The following is an 8,534-nucleotide window of genomic DNA, read 5'->3' on the forward strand; positions in this document are numbered from 1 at the left end:
TAATAAGTGTTGTGAGGAACTTAGAGTTTTCATAAACCACCATGGACTCTTATGTTCCAACATAAAATCGAAATTTCGAAAAATAAATCGAACCAAAAGCTGGGTATTCATGTATCACCACGACTTGACAGACTTTCGGTTAAAATATGTAACGTCCGTTAATTCCGTTCAAAAAAAAAAGGAAAAGAGGTGGCTCTGTATAGTTGCATATATTTTCCGGGTTTGATCCGACAGTCTTCGGAGAGCTCCTTGTCATTCTCGTAAGCCTAATCTACTTCACCTTTCATTCAAGTTACCACCTTTAGCAAAGTGGAGGGGCTAGAGTGTAAAATAGTTATTATATTAAAAAAAGAAAATAAACCCTAACCCCCCTAACCACAATTCCGATCGGCGCCCCCTAGACCCCCTTTCTCGTTTTGCATGCAATCAGCCACCATCCAGCCTCCCGAGACTCGTTCCAGGTAGGTACTATATTGTTTCAACTCTTTTTCACCTTAATTCATCCATATGGCGTGTTTATTCGTCGAAAAACGGTTGTTTTTAGGCTTACCGGGTGGCTGTTCAATTGAGCAATTTTGGGACTGTTTTGGTTGAGGTTTTTACACCGAAATCTTCCTAGGTATGTCTAGTATAACATACTTTAAAATTATGCGCATTGGTGTTCGTTTGATGGATCAACTAGTTGTAGTTTGAAAGTTAGTTTTCAGTTGTCTAGAATAGTGATTTGTTGCGTTTAACGCGAGGGATGAAGTAAGTGATGACCAATTCAGTTCGGATAGCTTCGTTTTAATTTACGGGCTGTTGGAAAATGATTTTTATAAGTATTGGGTCTGAATTGGTTGTCGGTTACTCAAACGGGTCGGTACAACGCGCATTCGCGTTTATTGAATAGTTGGTGCGTTGTGCTTGCGAGTTACCAACCCATTTGACTCGTGTAGCGTCGTGTGGACTTTTTAGCTGTGAATTTATCATATTGGGTCCACAGGAGGCTGAGTTGGATCTTAATTGCCTAAACAACTCTTAAACGCGCTTGTTAGTATCACCTAGTGCTTCCGGGGGTAATTTAGGAATTCTTTATTCCCGGGAGTATCTATGGGTCGTGTCGATAAATGTATGGCCCCGGGGGGCTGTTATGATTGAGTTTGATGAGGTCGAGGCTTTAGGTAACTCGAACCATGTTAGAACGTCTCGTAGGATAAACGAGTCCTTTCGGTGTCATTAGTAGTGATTATATGTAAACCGACAGGCGTTTGAGTTGTGAGGATACTTAGGGGTTTTCTAGCTTGTGGTGAATTTGTGCCTTGTGTCAGGTGAGTTCATGATGCCCCTTTTTAATCTTTTTACGTTTTGGGCTAGCATACACACCGTATTACAATTTTACCCAATTTTACTCGTTGAAACTATTTGGATGGTATTACATAGCCTCATTCGTATATGTGGATTTATGAAACTATGTGTGAATTATATTTTATGCCTTAGGATATTTTAGACTCGTTTATGGTCTTATATATATTATTTATGGTCTAGGCTCGAGGATACTATTAGGCCTAGTATTAATTCCTAGATTATCCATTATTTATGGATTGAATGTGATGATATGGTTTGGTTGAATGTTTGAATTAGATGTTTGTAAGTGTGTATATGAATGTGAATGTGTTGGTAAACTGTGACCGGGTCAAATATATTACTCTAAGAAGACCCGAGGTGAGGAGGCCCGTGTTGCATGTTTATATCCGGCGGGTCAAATATATTACTTGGGAATGACCCGGGGTGAGGAGGCCCGCCGTTCTGTAAACCGTGGTCGGGTCAAATATATTACTTGTGGAAGACCCAGGGTGAGGAGGCCCGTATCACGTGTTTAGGTATGTTAAACCATGACCAAGTCAAATATATTACTTGGGGATGACCCGGGGTGAGGAGGCTCGCGTTGCGTGATTTTTGGTTTTGTTAAACCGCGACCGGATCAAATATATTACTCGGGGAAGACCCGGGGTGAGGAGGCCCGCGTTGCATGTTTGATCAAGAAAAGATATTTATTATTTTATTTATTTATGATTTGATCAAGAAGAGCTATTTATTATTTTATTGACTTATGATTTGACCAAGGAAAGTTATATATCTATTCACTTATGATTTCCTCCTACATTTTATACCTATGGAATTAAATTGTTTAATGAATGTTACTTATTGAAAACTTGAACTCACTCAGCTCAAGCTGACTTTGTGTGTATGTTAGATTGACTTTCAGGTTGAAGATTGGAGATTACCGCTTGGACGTGCTAGAGACTACTCGGAGGGTTGAAGGCATTTCTAGTTAGGGACTTCCAACAAGATAATTATTTTATTTTATAGTTTTGGAAATTTCAAAAACATAATGTTTCTTACTAACTATGGATTGGTACTTTTCCCGGTTTGGGAACCGTGGTATTCGTTATTCCGCTGTCCCTTTAACCTTGAAACGGTTTTTAATAAACTAAACTTGTTTTTGACTTTAATGTTTATGACTAAATTCGTGGACGCTTATGAAATTCCGCTGTTTATTTACTCTGAAATTGTTTTAAATAAAACGAAATGCATCGGTTTTAAATTATTGTGAAATTTTGAATGTGATTACCAACTGTATTATTCCCAGGATTCGGGGTCTTACAAAACACATTGTAAAACATAGAGGGTCGGAGTCACACGTTGCATGAACCACCATGACTTGTTTGGCATCCTAAGCGATGCAACAATATCCTTATCACAGAGAGGACATGATCAAGGTTGAAAACATAAAGTGGTGACTCGTATGGCGTTTGGGTGGTACATTTTGGCATAATAAGTTTCATGCCCTACCCGAACTCTCCAGGTAAGCAACCGGGTCTGGCGTTTGATTGGATATATGTGCATTGCTTATCCTTAGGTTTCATGAACCTTGGTGTCAAGTGTTCGGGAAACAAGCACGTCGCCCTTCCAGTTACTACATACCCGCCATGACGAATCATCTTTATGCAGAAGAATTATCGGAACACCCAAACGAAACTTGTTTGTAAATCCTTTGAAAATTTTGAATTTTAGGCCTAAGCCTTGGACTTGTGTGTGCTTTTGTGTACATGAGGCGTAAACAAATTAAGCAATATAGCAATAATAGTAAGTGCGTTCAAACAATCAAATAAAGGCCCACATAATTTTCTAATCATGCAACCTAAACAATTTAAATAATTAAGCTATAGCTAAACTAGAACACTCCGTCTAATGTCCTATCTTATAGTGGAAACACCCGAGTGTGACGTACAGATTGTTCAAACACACATGGAACTATTAAATGACCTTAATAACATTAATTCATTAAATTGCCAAGTACTCAAGTTCAACAAGTAAACAATACAAGTTTAAATCAAAGATAAACGATAATCCATTTATTAAATATCCTAAGCAATCTAGGTGTCTTCATACTTCATCCTCTAATCACCGTACCTGTAACATATATATAAAATAAAGTCAGCCATAAATAGCCGGTGACTTTCCATATTTTTAAATACATTCATAAAAACCGTACAACTCATGGACAAGTGATAAACAAGCAAGTAAGTCCTTTCCAGTTGGTAACAACCAACGTACTTGGGTAATCGCGTAAGTAAGGTCCTTTCCAATTGGTAACGACCAACGTACTTGGATAATGAGGCCCTTTTCCACTCGATACAAATGGACCGGAGTGCAAAGGGGGGCGTATGATCATACTTAATGAGGCTTCCCAATCATGCAAGTAATATTCGTGCAAGTAATACAAATAACACACAAGTCCATATACGAATTGTAGTTTTGTAATAGAAGAAATCAATACTTGAATTTTTATATGGATACATATACTGCCCCAAAACAATAAAGCATTAAAGAGGGGTGGTGAAAAACTCACTTTAATGATTGAGGCGAAAAAGGAATGGGTACTTGAAAGCGTTTGAGAATAACCACAACCGAGCACGTCACGTAAGCCGAAGCAAGCGACCACGCTAACTAAATTGAGTAAAAAAATACTTAATCGATAATCGTACGGGATTTATTAATGCATATCTTGAAAGGTGTTATTTTACATTACTTTTATATTTTTGATTATTATATTATTATAAATGCTTTAACGAAAGGTTGGTTTTTAATATTAATTAAGCACTTTAATGGCGAGGAAACGAAGTTTATATGCTCGAAAAGCTTGAACTATTGTTTATAAATTATATTTATATTTATTGAGTTGACAAAACAATTTTTAGGAATATTAAAGCTTACTTTACGTTTATTAAACAATTTTTAGATACGGTTTACGAAAACGAGAAACTTGGTTTTTTTAAGTGCAAAATGGTGAGACATATTTTATAGTTAATTTACATAATTTTTATTAAATTTAAAAAGGTTTTTATAAATTTATTTTGATTTTTAAATGATTAAAATTGATTAAAAAGTTAATTAAAATGAACTGAATTTTTATAAAAAAACATAGTGATTGACCCGGGTTTCGAACCCGGTGTAACATCCCGAAATTTCCAAAATGATATTAATTATATTACTTAATAATAGAGGGAAAGTTTACTCGGGTTATCGGGAAATAAATAAATAGAGTAGGAGTTGGTATGGGTCGGGCTAGTGTTGGGTAATGGATATGGGTTATGGACTTGGGTTATGAAAGAAGGAAGGAGAGTCCATGGGCTTAAGCCCATGATCCCTAAATATAAATACCATTAACCACCATTTAATCCTCATTTCCATACACACACACCCAAAACACACACAACCCGAACCAAGATCCGAAGGCGAAAACCCGAGCTTGTTGGTGCTGGAACGTCGTGACGGACCAAAACAACATCAAGGCTTAACCGGGTTCGTAGTTCGACTCGTTCAAGGTACGTTTATAGTTAGAAATCGTTCGTATAGGTTCGGTTTGATTAGAGAAATGATAGATCTGAGTTTGTATGGTAAAAACGAATCCAACAAAGCTAATCTTACTGAAAATGGTTAAGATTTGATGGGTTAATCGATTGATAAAAAGAACCCGTAACCTATATGCCTAAATCGCACCCTTTAAACATCGATGTTAGGTCGATTTGATGGTTGGGGTTTGTAGGCGCTGGTCAGACGATCCCGTGGGTACCTAAATCGAGTTATTTGGTTAAGAAACGAAGGTGATTAAGGGATTTAAGAACGAACAGTAGCTGCAGACGACAACTTCGCCTGCAAGCTAAGTTCGCCTGATGAACTTCGCCTGCAAGCTAAGTTCGCCTGATGACAACTTCGCCTACAAGCTAAATTCGCTTAAGGTTGAACTTCGCCTGCAAGCTAAGTTCGCCTGATGACAACTTCGCCTAAAGCCAAGTTCGCCTGATGACAACTTCGCCTAAAGCTAAGTTCGCCTAAGGTTTAACTTCGCCTAAAGCTAAGTTCGCCTAAGGTTTAACTTCGCCTAAAGTCAAGTTCGATTAGAGAATAGATTAAAACGATAAGTAAAAGTAAGCTAATACTAGGCCACCAGATTAGATCAGACGAGTATTGATACGTGTAACTTATACAGTCAGCCGAGCTCAGTTAAAGAAGGGATTTACAACTATCAGAGGAAGAAGCAGAGTTCAGGTGAGTTTCTAGCCCCATTCCTTGTTATGTTTTCGGGGCTGTGTGCATACTCGATGTGTTGTTAATACATTTATCCTAAGTGATAAGTGTATGCCATATGTGATATATGTGATGGATATGAATGATTGCTTGTCGGTACGCGAACGATCTTCGGATATTGTGCGTACTGTCAGGTTAAAAATAAAGGTACGAATATTATATATCGAAGATGTATGAATATTACAAATGAATACTTGTCGGGGCGTGAACGATCTTTGGATATTGCACGTAACGACAAGGGGTATGGTTGTTAAATGAAGGATGTAAAGAACGCCTAGAATGTTTTTATGCTATAATGTAATTATTGTATATGTGAAGTATGTGTATACAGGTACACGAATGGTATGTGAGTTCTACGTTCGACATAGTAAGTTAGGATGGCAAATCCCTCTAGCTTCTGTCGGACATAGACTCGGCTGGTGATGGCGTAGTTAAGGACTGCGAGCCTTATACGTGATGTAGATGATAGATATAAACGTAGATAGAGACGGTAGGCCTTATACGTGTTATAGGAGATAGACGCCAACGTAGATAAGGACGGCGGACCTTATACGTAACGTAGATAAGGACCGCGGACCTTATATGTAATATAGGTAGGCGTCAGCATAGGAAAGGACTGTGGACCTTATACGTGCTTTAGCATGGGGGAGGACTGCGGACCTCGTACGTGCTATGAATTAGGTTGCAACATAGGGAAGGATCGTGGACCTTGTACGTGTTGTGGATGTATGATGGTATAGGGAAGGATCGCGGACCTTGTACATACCATGAATGGTGAACATAGGTAAGGACGGCGGACCTTTTACGTGTTCACGACCTTGAGTACAGGTATAGACGGCGGACTATGAACGTACTCTCGGTAGACTGAGGTTAGTGATTGTAGATATGTATGTACGTATGGTAGTAAGTATGTATGTAGAACAGAAGGGTAATTGGTTAAGTTTGGATATGTATCTTCAGATATGTATGTATGTATGTGTATGTATTGTGTGACGTCCGATTAACTAGAACTCACTCAGCGTAGCTGACTTTTAGTATGCACGCAGGTGAGTAGGATGAGGCAGCTCGCTTGAGGAGACACGTGGCACTGAATAAGAGGCTGGCATCGGAAGACTCAAGACGTTTAAGTTAATGTTCGTTAATTTTGAAAGACAAAATGATGTTTTAAGACAAGACGTGTTTTGTTATGAAATGTTTTATGAAAGTTTTTATATTCCGCGAATGTTTTAATTAACTCTGATATTTAGAACTGCGTTTATGAGTAAATCCAACGCTAAAGTAGGGCTACCGGTGTCGGGGCCTTACACCCGGGTCTTGGCCGTATAAGTGAAGAGTGTTAACCAAGTGTTCTGGGAAAGACATCCATTTTAGATTGGGTTTTTAATATATTTATATATTAACAGCTTATAGATAATAATAATAATAATATTAACATAGTAGCGTATATGAAAAAAAACGGAGAAAATGGGTGCGTGACCCGGGTTTCGAACCAGGGTCTGACTCGTGTTAACCAAGTGACTAACCACTTGCTCTGCTTGATACATTCGTTTTAAGTATATATATATATATAATATACTTCAGGTTCATCTTCTTCAAGAAGAACCCTAGAGTTTCAATCTCAATTTCTATTTGCTGTTTATTTAAATTAGTTTAGGGTTTTTGTTTATTGACTCAACGAAGTGAATAATCATATATCAATTACCTTAATATGTTTTGTTTTGATCGAAACCCAGTGGCCGGAAAATAAATTAGTGAAGTCTCCCAATTACAGCAAATCCGTGTATTAGAGGGGGGTTAAGAGAAGTGAGCAAGTTCTAATGAAGGTACGGGTTCTATTTATACTACAAATCGGAGCGTGTACGCGTTAAATGTTTTGATTTGATTTCCGGATTTTTCGGCGAGTATCACGGTATTGATTCGCGGTTTAAGGATGTTATAACAAAATTAATAAGTTAGTTAGGATAGGATATCGAAGGCTAAACGATTTTATATATTCTATTTGACTAAAAAACGCGTTTTCAGGGGGTGGCGCCACCTCCAGCGCCGGATTCCGGTGGCCGGAGGCGCCGCCGGAAAAACGTGAGGGTAGAGAGGGAAAGGGTTGGGTTTTATATTTTAATAATATAATAATATAATTTAAATTCATATTTACACTTTAAACCCTAAAGTTTCATAATTATTTTAAAAGGAAACTTAATATCTTTTTAAGTTAATATAAGTTTTCAAAGTTTACCTTTTTAACTCTAAACTTTATAATCAAATTATATGGTTTTCGGTTTTGGATTATTTACGCGTTTTAAGCGGGTAATCAATAAGCCACGAGATTTCATAAGTAATGGAACGTAGAAATAAATGAACGAATGTTTGAACATAAATGTCGGGAATACTTTATTAAATGATCAATAATACATCGAAACGACCCATCGGGTCGGGTTTACAAATACAAATACAAATCGAAATTGACGAATGTAATTAAAACCAATCATAATTTTTCCTTTATTTATAATTTATTTAATAGAAGGGCATCTTAGTAAAAAGCTTTTTTCATATATGACAAGTAACTTATGTGTAGGATAAGTTACATACAATTCGAAATACCAGGTACATGGTACATATATGGACCTGCGCAGGATAAAATATACACATACACAATTCGAAATACCACCTACACAATAAATATATGAACCTGCGCAAGATATAATTTATACATACACAATTCGAAATACCACCTACATATTTTTTATTTTTTATGAACCTACACACTATAAAACAATTTTTTTATTTTTTGCATTAAACTACATATAATAAATAACAGATCACGCAAATAACCTACACTTCTAAAGTTTTCACATACACATTCGTGATATCATCTACACAGTACATATATGAACTTACAAAAT

Source organism: Bidens hawaiensis, unplaced genomic scaffold (genome assembly GCF_021521415.1).
Source record: "Bidens hawaiensis isolate Kalapana, Puna unplaced genomic scaffold, B.hawaiensis_p1.1 tig00021347_1, whole genome shotgun sequence".
NCBI classification, from domain to species: domain Eukaryota; kingdom Viridiplantae; phylum Streptophyta; class Magnoliopsida; order Asterales; family Asteraceae; genus Bidens; species Bidens hawaiensis.